The sequence below is a fragment of the Furipterus horrens genome, unplaced genomic scaffold (assembly GCF_987537825.1).
Source record: "Furipterus horrens unplaced genomic scaffold, mFurHor1.1.pri manual_scaffold_6, whole genome shotgun sequence".
Lineage (NCBI taxonomy): Eukaryota > Metazoa > Chordata > Mammalia > Chiroptera > Furipteridae > Furipterus > Furipterus horrens.
The window spans coordinates 111830483-111844949 of record NW_028327176.1 but is presented as its reverse complement, the minus strand read 5'-3'; the positions used below and the strand labels follow the sequence as shown (position 1 = coordinate 111844949).

Here is a 14467-nt window from a genome sequence, read left to right as displayed (position 1 = left end):
AAATCAGATAAAATTCTAGTCATAATTTATCATAAAGAAGAAATCTCCAGACTGAGAATTCCATAGCATGAAGGAGTTGACAACCTTACTGCATTTGTTCGCCTTCAATATTTTGCATTGTTACAAGATGTGATCATAAAGTTCTTTTTATATTGGGGAAAAAAAGCTTTATAAACAGTAGTGTTCACAATCATTTTAATGAAATGGGAAATAACTATTAAAATCTTTATACAACACAGAGGTTCTCCATTAATTCACAGAAAAGATCTTAAGAACTGTTATACTTAAGGATTATACTTTTTTCCCCCCATTTTTTTAATAAAACAAGTTTTGCAAAAGAGGCATTGGCCTTATAAGTAACTATGATATGTCATATTGAAAAATAAGTACCTAATATGTCCCTTCTAGATAAAGAAGACATTTTAGTAATGAGTAAGAAAGTAATTGCTTTTCTAAAATAAGTTTGGGCTAAGAACACTAATGTGTAGAAATGTTTCCATCATTCTATGATTTGTGACTAAAAATGAAATCTGACACCTTTAAAAACTTCCTGGACACTTAAAAATTTTTCCAAATATAAACATTGAGTGGGGTTGAGCTCAAATGTAAATATTTTAAAATGTAACAACTTCCTATTAGTTTAAAAGAACAACAGACACATTGAAGGTGGCAGATAAGTTCCAATTTAGCTGCAAATAACAGGCTTTATGTACTTGATAGGAACAACAACAAAAAAACCCACTAGGACTGTAACTTGAAAGTAAGGCCTACAGTGAATTTCTTCTATTTAAATACATGTATCTTTCTTGGACTATATTTTTTATCCACAATAGTCATTAAAATCAAGTATCAATTTCAACTTAGAACTAGATGTATAAGATTATATCAGAATGCCAAGATGAAAATTTCAAAACTTAGTCAAGAACACTGCACTCCAAAAAAATTCTTGTATAATTGATTATTTTAAATAATTTTTAAAGTGTAAATATCAGTTGTTTTCTATATCATTTAAAAATACCTACTGCATGTGTTACAATGGACATTAACATATTAGCACAGTAAGACAAGTATTTAGAAAAACATAACAAGTACTGATAAGCACTTAAAAAGGTCTTACTGATAAACATGTATAATCAAAAAAGTTTCAATATCATTACCTTAATGAATTGAAGCCTACCTATCCCTTCAGGGTGAAGCAATACAAGAACCCAATTTCCCTCTAAAATTTTTGATATAAGCAGATGATAATGGTTGAGCACAGAGACCTAAATATGCAAAATGAGACCCAAGCCAAGTTCCATTAGTTAGGGGTAAAAAATAGATACACAGCATAGAAGTCTTAGACAAGTGAAACATAATCAGCACTGAAAATAAGCCAAACCTCACGGCATGACCTCTAAGCTGAGGTCAGCAGGAAAAGGTCCCGAATTTAACTTCCCCACAAAGTAACCTACAGAAGCTATGCTTGAGATAAGTTAGCTGTTGCCCAATGTCCATTCATCCATCCTTCCTAATTCACTAGAATTCCTGTTTTTCAACTGGACACATGGTGATACAAAATAAAGACTATACTTTTCAACCTACGTTACTGCCAGATGTGGCCACAAGTTATGGCGAACAGAATGTAAGATGAAATGGTACATGCAACTTTCAGGGTATAATCGTAAAGGAACAGGCATACTTTCCCCTTCCCCCTTACTCTTTTACTGACTAGAATCCAACTTGACAGCTGGAGGAGCCATCTCAAACTATGAAATGGGCCTGGGAAATAACGGATCACACATATTAGTGCAGGTAGAGGAGCTCAGGTCCTTGGCACTGTGGAGCTCCATACCAGCTCTCAGTTACTTTTTTCTGAGCTAATGCATGACAAAATAAATTTATTTCTTTATATCAGTTATTTGGAGTTTTCTGTCACTCCCATCTGAACCTAATCCTAGGCCAAAATGTCAAAAAATTTTTATCAAGATGACCCAGTGTGTTACAATCCATGAGAACCAAATCCATGACAGCAACCGACTAGGAAATCTGGAGTCTGGAACAGGGAAAGCACTTCTGGGGTCAGGCTGAAGGTGCCTAGCTCTATGATTTAGGAAAATCCAGGTAACTACTATCCCTAATTGTCTAATAATAGGAATTAATGACTGCCAAGGAATTATGAAATTCAACTCTGGCTGGAAGGTATACACCTACCTTTTAGATAGGGAAGGTGGGCCAGGGTAGGGCCCTACAAACAAGCTAATGAATCTCTCTGCAGCCACTAAAAGTCAGCCAGTCTCATCCTAGATACCCCATAAGAAGAATCACAGAAGCAGCTCTCTTTTACCAGAATTCATTTTTCATCAACATCCTTTAAAAAGTGAAGGGCTTAAGAGATTTTATTATTCATTTTTCTCCTGATGGGGGAGAAAAGATGGTAAGAGTAAAATTTATGGGGTTAATGAGACAAAGGAATAGAATATCAAAAAACAAAGGTCAAGAAAGTATTTGCTTTAGGATCCTGATTTTCTTTACAACAAAATTATTTTTTGTATTTTAAAGTGAAATAATTCACTTCTTTAATGATGAAAAAGCTATTCATAAACCATCTCAGGATTAATAAATAAGTTAAATGTCAGCTTTTGCACATCTAGTGTATAACAACATTCTGTGATTACGAAAAACAAGTAAACTTGATCAAGTTGTTACCACATTAAACAATTATCAAATTAAGAACCCTAGTCTTTCAAATTACAAAATCATCTAGATTAGCCTTTCCTCCCAAAGAATACTACACACAGTACCATAAAACTTTTTAACTTCACTATGTTAAAACACACTAACAGCCAAATACTGCAAAATCATTTATATTAGAAAGCATCCTCTTTTATTAATATAAATAGTTCTGGAACTGTTAAAAGAGTCATCAATCATATTTAAATTAGGTATACTAAAATGATATAAGCTTCTGGTTTAAATGCTGACCTAAGATCATATACAAAGTATAAAAATAAATTCTTATGGAGTATTCAGTTAATTCTGAAGAAAAAAGCCTTGTTTTCAGACAAAGGATGAAGCTGAAAATAATTCAGCTGGGAAGAAAGGGAAGATGTAGACAGGTGAGAAAATTCAAAAAATATAATACGGTCAACAACAATCATATTCAACACTTCAAATGTTTCAGGATAAGAGGCTTAAAAACAATTCTCTTTTATACTTCTGTATAAAACCAGGACTCAGGGATCAGGCTCATTCTATTACTATTCTAAATCAACAGTTACAGTTTTAAAAAGCATGTGAAAGCTAATTTGGAAATATGCCAATCCCTAATCTTTGTAATGAGAAAAGTAAATTCAAATTTATGTATCTTCAGAACAAACTCATGACTTGTTTTTAACTATAACACAACTTAAGATATTTTTAATATCTGACATATGTTCTCTTCAAAATATTGAGCAATAATTGCATGAATTTTACATTTACAAAAAAAAAAAGAATACTTCATGACTAGTGACAGCTACAAAATGATCCGACTTAGTTCTGAAAAGAGAAAAAAATACCTTGCCTTTCTGACTCAAAACACAGGAAATAATTTTCTATTCCTATAATTGGAGGACACTATCACCAGGTGGTGGTAGTTCGACAAACAGCTCTCTCATTTTAGATTAGTTTTTCAAAGTAGTCTTGAGATTTGTCAAATGTGCAGTTTCTATTTAAAAAAATTAAAACAATCAAATAATCATCAGACATAATTCTGAATATAAATATCTATATATAAATTACTATTCACTCCCTTAAACGATTCTGAGCCAATGTCCACTCAACTTAAGATGGCATCATTCACACTGTATTCTCTGATTAATACCTAGTAGTTGTTCAACCCAGCTAGTAAAGTGCTCTCATGCTAATCATAGACTCTGGTTACAGGTAAATAGCTTTACCAGGAAAAAAAATAAATAAATTAGATCAGTTATGCTTAGAAGAGTGTCATCATTTTGGATATTCCTCTGCTTTAATACACTTGACAGTTTACCTCTTGTGTTACCTAAGTATACATCTGGTAACTAATTTATCATTCAAGATGCACTTATTTGGCTGACAATTTCCTTTGCTGTGCAAAAACTTTAGTTTGATATAGTGCCATTTATTTATTTTTTGTTTCCGTTGCCTGGGGAGATATATCCAATAAAATATTGCTACAAGCAAAATATTTCACTGCCTATATTGTCTTCAAGGATTTTTATGGTTTTAGGTCTAACATTTAAGTCTTTGATCCATTTTGAATTTATTCTTGTGTGTGGTGTATAAAGGTGGTCTCTAGTTTCATTTTTTTCTGCACACATCTGTCTAATTTTCCCAACACCATTTATTGAATAAACTATCGTTAGCCCATGTATATGCTTGCCTCCTGTCAAACATTAATTGACTATAAAGATATGAGTTTACTTCTGAGCTATTATGTTCCATTGTTCTGTGTCTGTTTCTATGCCAGTACCAAGCTGTTTTGATTACTGTGGCTTTATAGTACAGTTTGATATTGGGTACTATGATTCCTTCAACTTTGTTCTTTTTCAGGATCGCTGTTGCCATGCAGGGCCTTTCATGGTTCCATATAAATTTTTGAAATATTTGCTCTTGTTCTGTGAAATACATCATTGGAACCTTGACAGAAATTGCACTGAATCTATAGATTGCTTTGGGTAGAAGGGACATTTTTTTTTTTTTTAAAGATTGTACTTATTTACTTTTAGAGAGAGGGGAAGAGAGGAAAAAAGGGAGAGAAACTTCAATGTGAGACATACATCAATCAGTTGCCTCTCGCATGCCCCCAATTGGGAACTTGGCCCATAACCCCGGAACGCGTCCTGACTGGGAATCAAACCAGTAACCTTTTGGGTCACAGGCTGGTGCTCAATCTACGGAGTCACACCAGCCAGGATGGTATGGCCTTTTTAATGATGTTAATTCTTACTGTCCATGAACACAGGATGTGCTTCCACTTATTTGTATCTTTAATTATCTTTAATAATTTTCCAAGTACAGGCCTTTTACATTCTTGGTTAGGTTTATTCCCAGGTATTGTATTATTTGTAGTGATTGTGAATGGGATTTTTTTCTTAATTTCCATTTGTTAGTTCATTACTGGCATATAAAAATGCAACTCACTTCAGGATATTAATTGTGTATCCTGCTACGTTGCTGGATTCATTTATCAGTTCTAGTAAGTCACAGAATGGGAGAACATATCCATCGATACACTTGATAAGTTAATATCCAAAATTTATAAAGAACTTAAAAAACTCAACAACAAAAAATAAAATAAAATAAAATAAAAATAAAAAATGGGTAAAGGACCTGAATAGATACCTCTCCAAAGAGGACATACAGATGGCCAACAGATGTATGAAAAGGTGCTCAACATCACTAATCATCAGAGAAATACAAATTAAAACCACAATGAGATACCATCTCACACCAGTCAGAATGGCTATCCAATAAATCAACAAACAAGTGCTGGGGAGGATGTGAAGAAAGGGGAGCCCTTTTGCATTGCTGGTGGGAATGCAGACTGGTGCAGCCACTGTGGAAAGCAGCATGGAGATACCTCCAAAAATTAAAAATGGATCTGCCTTTTGACCCAGTGATCTCACTTCTGGGAATATATCTGAAGGAACCCAAAATACTAATTCTAAAGAACATAGCACCCCTATGTTCACCGCAGTGTTTACAATCATCAAGGTATGGAAGCAGCCCCTGTCCATCAGCAGGATGAGTGGATAAAACTATGGGACATTTACACAATGGAATACTACTCAGCCCTAAAAAAGGAGAAAGTTGTACCCTTTGGGACAGTATCAATGGACATAGAGAACCTTATGCTAAGTGAAATAAGCCAGTCAGAGAAAGACAAATACCATATTATTCCACTCAGATATGGAATCTAATGAAAAAACAGAACTAACAAGGAAAATGGGGACAGATTCATAGAGAGAATATAAGTTAGTGTGGGAAGTGTGAAAGGGTAGAGGGTTTGAGCAAAAAGGAAAAAGGACTCATGGACATAGACAACACTGTGGGGATTGCTGGGAGAGGGGGGGTATAAGGGAACTAAATGGTAATGAAAAAATACAATAAAGATTAAATTTTTTAAAAGATGCACTTAAAGACATAAATTTAAGTCTATAATAAAAGATTAAGATTAGGAAAAGGCGGTACTTTAGGGAAGAACAGATAGCAGAGGACAATACCAACACCAGTAGCTCCAGTTCAGAAATCTTTTCTGAACATTCTCCAACTAAGACAAACAATTATGGAATGAAGAAGAAGCACAAGGGGTAGAAGTAGAAAGTCCAGATCTGAAGAGTTCCAAAGGAATCCAGGCCCTTATTATGGCGAAAATGGAAACAAGGGATTCTGCTATCCTGCCATGACTGGAAGAAAACAGCTAAGAATAATGAACTGGAAGTAAAGAGACTAGAATCTATGAATTTTACTCAAAAAGTTACCACTTTAAATATGCTCTATAAAACAAAAATTACCTATGCCAAAACTATCTTCATTTACATCTGTAGTTATGAGGCTTCTCCTGTCTGCTTGTGCATTAGAGGGGCCTAAAATTATCTTCCTAGGAAAATTTTGGCTCTATCCTTCTCCGCTCAGGATGGGCAGAACAAATGCCCCAATCATAACCTATAAATCTACTTAAGCCTATCTATTTATAAAGTTTATATCTATGCACTTAGCTGGAAGAAAAAAAAAACATGTGGGGGTGGGTAATTGCATTCCTAGCAATTCTCAAAGAGTATTATAACTCACCTTTTACATCACTGCATTTAAAAATCTGGTGTGAGAAATGATATCCAAGGAAGCTGTTTTAAATATAACTTAAAATCTAACCTGTGATTGGGCCAAACCATTATATTAGTCCCTGTAAAACAGTGTGTACTGGGATACATATTGGGCGATGCTGTAAGAAAAAGCCCTCTGTTCACTGAAAGCATGTTAAAAGATTTTCCTTTATCATATCACACATCATGACAAAACTATAGATGAAATTTATTTCTAGTTTCAGTGTCAGAAATAGTCTTCCTTTTCCTGGGCCCTGAATTTATTTTTACTTCAATGACACTAATTTTTCACAATGGAATGTTATTCTCTTGGCTGCTAGAAATCAGTAAGCCAAAGCTGTGCCCCACCCGCAGCAAGTATTTTACTACCTTAACTTCTGGTCCCACTTCTTGCCCCACGTTTTTCCTTTCCTTGTGCCCTCCCCGCCAGTTAAAATTTAGAGAATATCTACTATGGACTAGGCTAGAAACTATTGCAGTAAAAACATATAGAACCTCTGCCTTCATGGAATTAGTTTAAAATATTCTTTATCTTTAATAAGTAAAGTTCTTTGTTAAGTGCCCATTAATTATTTCTGAGCTTTAACACAGTGATATAAAGAAATGTGAAGGGTGTAGGATTTCACCCTACTTGCAAATCAACAAATTCACAGTGTAGACAGCAGACATGAGCCTATGGGGTAATAAACAAAGAATTCTGTCATCATGGTAGAGAGCAACCAGCATGATCATATTATATTCAGTTCCCTTTGCTTCCCCCTCCCCAAGTTCCAGAGGGGATGGGGATACCTACACACAGTGAGTTGAGGCACAGGAGAGAAACAGTGTGGGGAACTTAGTAAGCGAGCAGTAAGCAAACCTGCTCTTTCTCTGGAGTAAGAGGTAGAGGGGAAGGAGCAAATGTTAGCTGCTTCTTCAAAAGTGCTTCTTGCAAACGTGACCCTAAAAAATGGCAGTTAAAGGGTGGCCAGGACCTTGCATTCCTGGCATACCAAGCAGGAAAATCGGGGGATACAGGAGGTCCATGGCAGACCACCTCTCCTAATAAGTGTATGTTAAATAACTAAACTTATTAAGCATCCTCGGGGGGGTGGGGGGGTCAAAAAGAAAATTACTTCTATATTAAACTTTAAGCTCCCTAAGAACAGAGACCACATCTTGTTTTACTCAACACTGTATACCTACCATCTAGCACACTATCTGATACAAAACTAATATTCAAAAAGTGAATAGTGAAAAACCCATTCTTAACAACATTTCTTCAATTGGTTTCTTTTTAAACCTCAATTTCTTCAACTGTAAAATGAGAAGGGAAGATATTTTTCTGTATATCTAATTGAATACCATGAATCAATTCTTTACCTAATAAAAACGTCTTTACATAGCTTGTATGTAGTACACTTCTCCCTGCTGGCACTTAGTGAAGACACCCACTATGAGCACTTTCCAGTATTCATGATTAACCAAATCACTAGTCAATGCCCATCTCTAAAACCCCTTATCTTTAATAGTTGAGTCATTTCTGGGATTCATAACTCTCCTACAAACACACGTATTCTTTGAAAGGGAAACAGACCATAAAAAAATTTTTTTTAATACTCCTTTCCTTATCCTGATTTTGCACACTATGAAGCCAAATAAAATTTGGGATGCAGTTTAAAGCCTTGCTCTTAAGACCACTAATGTACTTGATGGCAGAAAAACTGAGAATCTATTCCAGTCCAAGTCCTATGACTTAACTTGTTGGTGAACTTGGGAATTACTTAATCACTCTCAAATCACCTGTTTATTCAGCTATAAAGTGGAACTGATAATAGTTATCTACAGTGTTTAAGGTTTTTATAAAGAGTTAATGAGATAATACTGGCAAAGCACTTCTGTACAGTACTTGGTACATTAACATACACACATATTAGCTATTTTATCAACCTACTTTATATATAACCCCTTTTGAGAGAAAAAACCTGGGGGCTTTACAAACTGCCTCTGAAACCACTTTCTCAAAATTCCTGAGATTAAAACTAGTTTCATGACAACATAAACTAGCAGCAATAGTTCAAAGAACAATTTATCATGTTCTAAAAGTTTGGTACCTTGCTCTGATGGTTAATATTATACGTCAACTTGGTTATGACACAGTACCCAGATTATCTGGTGAAATGCCAGTCTAAATGTTACTATGAAGGACTTCTTTAGATAATATTAACATTTAAACCAGTAAACTTTGAGTGAAGAGATTATCTTCTATAATATGGGTAGGCCTCAACAAATCAGTTGAAGGCCTTAAGAAAAAAAAATTGAGGTCCCCCAAGACAGAGGGAATTCTGTCCCAGACTGCCTTCAGACTCAAGTTGCAGTATCAAATCTTCCCTGGGTCTACATTCTACCAGCCTATCTTGAAGATTTTGGGTTTCCCAGCCCCCACAACCACAATTTCTTAAACCAATCTCAATCTCTCTCTCTCTCTCTCTCTCTCCCTCTCTCTCTTTCTCTCTTTCTCTCTCTCTCTCTCTCTCTCTCTCTCTCTCTCTCTCTCTCTTTCTCTCTCTCTCAATTGTCTACCTTGGGATTTTCTGAATTTAGAAAGTAATATTTTAGTGTTTGTGTTAAAGGGCTTATTTGTTTTATCTAAATTCACTGCTGCTATTTTGGTATTAAGGATGACTTGCAGCAATGATTAATGAATAATACCTGTTTGACATAATTATTATAAATGTCTAAATTGAACAGTTTGTAACATAAAGCATAAGAAATAAAATATGGCAAGAAATTGAATCAAGACCAATAAAAGCTGCTTACTTATGAGCTTTCAAATTGTACTTCAAATAATTTTAAAAAGCAATGGAATACATCAGGCCTGCAAATAGGATTTAAGATTAAACAGTCTAATTTTTAATAAAGAAGAAATAAAGAGACACTTTTATTGGAACAGACCATAAAAGGTCATCCAGTAGAAACTACAGGCATACCTCAGAGACACAGCAGGGTTTAGTTCCAGACCACTGTAATAAAGCAAGTATCGCAATAAAGCGAGTTGTAATCTTTTTGCTTAGTGGAGGGTCTTGTTTTAAGTTTGTTTAAAAAACAAACAAACAAACAAACAAAAAAAACCAGACATCTGTGAAACACAATAAAACGAGGTATGCATATCTGATACCTAAATCCCCAATGAAACCGGCTAGGGGGTCATTCATATTCAGCAAAAGAGAAAATCCCATATTCTCAGGGAACCTATTATTCTATTGTGAGGGAACCCCAAGTTCCTCTTAGGCAACCAAACTTAGTCTCCTAACGGCTTCATATTAAATCTAGCTCTTTTCCTGTGATCCACAAAAAAAGTCAAATCTCTTGTCAATGTGACAAACTTTCAAGTATCTCTGGCTGCTATTATGTCTACCCTTTCCACTTCCCAGCATCTTCTTGTCTCCGTCATGTTATATCTAATTCTACAAGCTGTTTGCCTTTCTTTGTTTGCTCTCTTCTAAACATACCCCACTTTCACGAAAATAAATCCCTTTAAGTATAACTCAATGATTATTCAATATTAATAATCTTATAGAAATTAAGTTTTATTCTTAAAGGCTATGTATGTTTTTAAAAAGCTAATCATTTACTCTGATTTAATGTACATGTACATTAAATTTGTATTTTCTTGTTCAAATGCAATTCTCAAAAATAAGAACAATGGCACAGAGGTTCACTGAAACACAGAAGTTAAAAAGAAAAAAAAAAAAGACAAATACTACCACTCAGAATACAAACAAAAATAGTGAAAAAATTCTCCAGTGCAAATATGGAATGAATTTACATGGATCCACATGTGTAATTAGTGTGCACAAAGAGTTTGCTACTCCCACAAATAAAGTACAAACAGGAAGAATAATTAGTATCTGAAAACATGGATTTTATTGGACCAGAAGTCCTCTGTGGTTAGTTCAGTGTATTGTCTGATTGGAAATGTCCAAAATAAGCATGAAGCCATAAAAACTTGTAAATATTATTTTTTAAAAATCTCGGTGATATACTAGGACACTAATCATTTTTCCAGAACAAGTACAATATAATTTTTCCATATTACACAGATGAAGTCTGCCTCTAATGATGAAGTCCCAAACTACAGCATTAGGATTAAACGTTAGAAAAAATTTGTGTGCTAATAAAGGAACCAAATCACACTATTGCTGAGAAGCTTGTAACATGTTATTACAATACCTGGCTCAGAAGGAAGCAGCACAAGCTAAAATCCTTAATTAAAGAATACTGCCTGATGTCATATATTATCAAAGTAATTCTTAATAGGAATGCAACTATTACATATGCATGCTAGCAGAAATTTTCCTTTACAGCTGAAAAAAACACAAGTACATAGTATGAGTCAATATTAAGCAAATATACAAGATACTGTTAAGAATTCAATAACTTTGATACATTTAATCTCCAAAAACCATGCTACAGAAGGGCTTTATGTTGTTGTTGTTGTTAAGTGAGTGATGATTTTTTGTAAGCCATGATATAGCCTGGAAAGGACATTCTGGTTTCACTGAAGGATGCAGTACCTACAAGTGCCTTTGAATGAAAGGCTGCTCTGAATACCTTTGTATCTACAGTGTGTTTTTCTTCCTGGTCTTAGAGAAATAAATCAAATTACAGCCACTGGACATTTCAATACACCATTATTAAAAGGAGATGGATTACAAATGTAAAACTTGTTTTACACTTATGAATCATAGCTATGTAAAAAGGGAATACATTTGTCTATAAAATGAGAGATAAACATTTCTTCATAATACTGTAATGCCAATGGCAGTTTTTCAAACACCGTTTCAATGACTTTGAATACACTCCTCAAGTGGTATATACAAACAATATATTTAGTATCTTAAACCTGGTACTTGGGAAAATATAATTTTCATTTTAAGGATAACAACAGGATTTTTGAAGAGTACCAATTGTTGATCTGATCACCAAAAGCAAACATTTCTCCCACATGTAATGATTTTCCTTACTTGCTGGAATTTAAAAAAATGTATTACTGGGCAAATCTAAAAACCATATGCAAACACTCCAGTTAAAGAAACACTTTACAGTCAAAAGCATTCAAAAAGATGAGAATCAACTGTTTATCTCTCAAAATGAAATAATTAGTATCCTAACTTTTATGCATCTGACAAAGTACTAGAAGTAATCTCCCATTTTTCTTTCCTATTTTTAACTTTAAAGTTCCTCCTATGATTTTTGGAGACAACTGAAATACAATGCAAGCCACTCAACTATGTCAACCAAAACATTTTTCTTTAACAGCAAACCAACCTGGTTTAGCATGGTAGAGAACAAGACACAGTAGTTTTGTGTGCTAATTTAAGCACTATCAAAACCAATGTTACAAATAACTGTATCTGTAGCTTTCATTGGCCTTAAGAATAATGAAAGGGTCATTCCCCTGATAAACTTCAGTCAAGACAATTAGTAAAAAACTACAGAGCCAGGTACAAATATCTGGGTAAGAACTATGTCATCTTTTTTTAATAGCAAAAACTGAAGTAGTTTCTGACTACCTGAAGTTGTAAAAGTTGTCCACATATGGTTTTCAGTAAATGCAATCAAATTTACTTACAACTCTCTTAAATCTAAATTATTTCAAAACAAAATTTAAAAGAAAAAATTTTTAATGCTTTTCACTTTGCTATCATTAGAAAATATATAGACCTTTTACTGAACCAAATATCCCAACAGGCAATTGAAACTTTGAAGCAATAAGTACAAAATCCCCTGCCTGATGGCACAATGAAATCTAAACAATCCTAGACAGAGAGCTTTATCAAGTTTTCCCCCACATATTCCCTTAAATATCTTAAAAACAGGTACTATACATATATTAATACAAACAGTTCTGCATAAGAACCAAGATAAATAATTGTAGCAAATTTAAGATTAAAAAAACTTAAATAATTCTACTTAAATCCTTAAATAAGTTTATAAGATAATAAAATCATAAACAAATATTAATTACACCTCAAAAAAGTTTACAAATGTCAATAAAGATGTTCAAAATCTTCTAAAAACAAAATAAAATGTTCATCAAAACTAAAGAGACTTTTAACTTTTCATATCAATGAAACTCAATTAAAAAAATAAAAGGAAGAAAGAAGAGGAATTGCATGTAGGAATACCAGTATTACTTAAGGCTGGAATTTTGTAAAAAGTCTTAACAGGATGATACATTTGCCAATTCCAGGCCCAGTGTAGCACACTTGAGCGTAACTGTATTCCCAGTTACAAGCACTTAAGTATTCAATGAATGTTTTTACTGAACTTGAACTAGACTGAAATTTTATACATACAACCAAATATTGTCAAAAGTGCTTTACAATAAAGATAATCAGATACAGTGTACTGACACAGGAACCAAAGTAAAAAACTTGAACAATGCATACACAAAACAAAATTTTTACAGCTTTAAAACATTTAGAATACAACAAAAACAATATAAGCCTATGCAATAACACAACACAATGCATACAATTCAGAGATACACCATTCACAAGCAATTCAAAGATTCAATATTAAGGCGTTAGAATGAAAAGATTCCTAGTTGGCCCAAGTGTTGGGGTCTTCAGGCAGTTATCTGAAAAATTTATGGATGAATAGCAGGCTACCTAATCCAAACTTTAAATATTTTTATATTAAAATATTAAGTAGAAAATATTCAAAGAAAATGAAAAATATACTTAAGACTGAAATGCATTAAGTCTAGCGTCACTGAAAAACAGAGCAACACAACCTAAATCTGTGAACTACTCTAGGAAACAGTAAGAGAAAGCCTCACTTCTCCATGTGAAGCTGATTTTCCTTTATCTAATTATAGCTGACAGGATAGGTTAAATGCACCAAAGTTTGTTGTAATATTTTCTTTGCATTATAATTGAAAATCTACATATTTTCCACATATTAATATATCTCTGAAATAATTTCATATTAAGAATGTTTAGCCCTACAGAAAGTTACTTTGCTTAGTCTTTCATTGACTTCAACTACATACAGATCCTAAATCAGCGCTAGCCAACAGAAATATAATGCAAACCACTTATGTATTAAATAATTTTAAATTTTAAAGTAGCCACTTTGAAAATGAAGGTAAAAGAATAAAGAGGTGAAATTAATTTTAGTATATCTTATTTAACTAAAAAAATCCAAAGTATCACCTCAACATGTAATCAACATTACGAAATTTTTTGATGAAATATTTTATTCTTTTTTTCCCCTCTCTTTAGCATCTGATGTACATTTAACAGCACATCTCAATTAGCAGCAGACTCATTTCAAGTGATTAAGTTATACGTGGCTAGCAGTTACTATGTTGGATAACACAGGTCTGGAGTTCTTTCTCCGGTTTTGAGGTACCTGTAAAAATACTAAAAGATCTGAAATGGGAGCACACAATACATTAAACTTGAAGGGCTGGAAGGGGCAACAAGAAAGGTCAATTCGGCTGTTCCCCTTGATTCCAGCAGGCCTAGGGTGATGTCCCAATTACAACTGTAGTCATGATGTAAGTATTAACAGCACCCTCTGTAATTCTCAAAAAGTGTTCCACTTAGGATGATAAATTATATGGTTGTCCTATCTATATCCATAAAACT

At 33.7% G+C, this 14467-nt stretch overlaps 1 protein-coding gene across 5 annotated transcripts in view; it reads right to left on the bottom strand.

Annotated features, from left to right (window-relative positions):
• PHF3 (PHD finger protein 3) overlaps positions 1 to 14467 on the bottom strand; it is an 83016-nt gene that overhangs the window by 58018 nt on the left and 10531 nt on the right. The window lies entirely within an intron of this gene.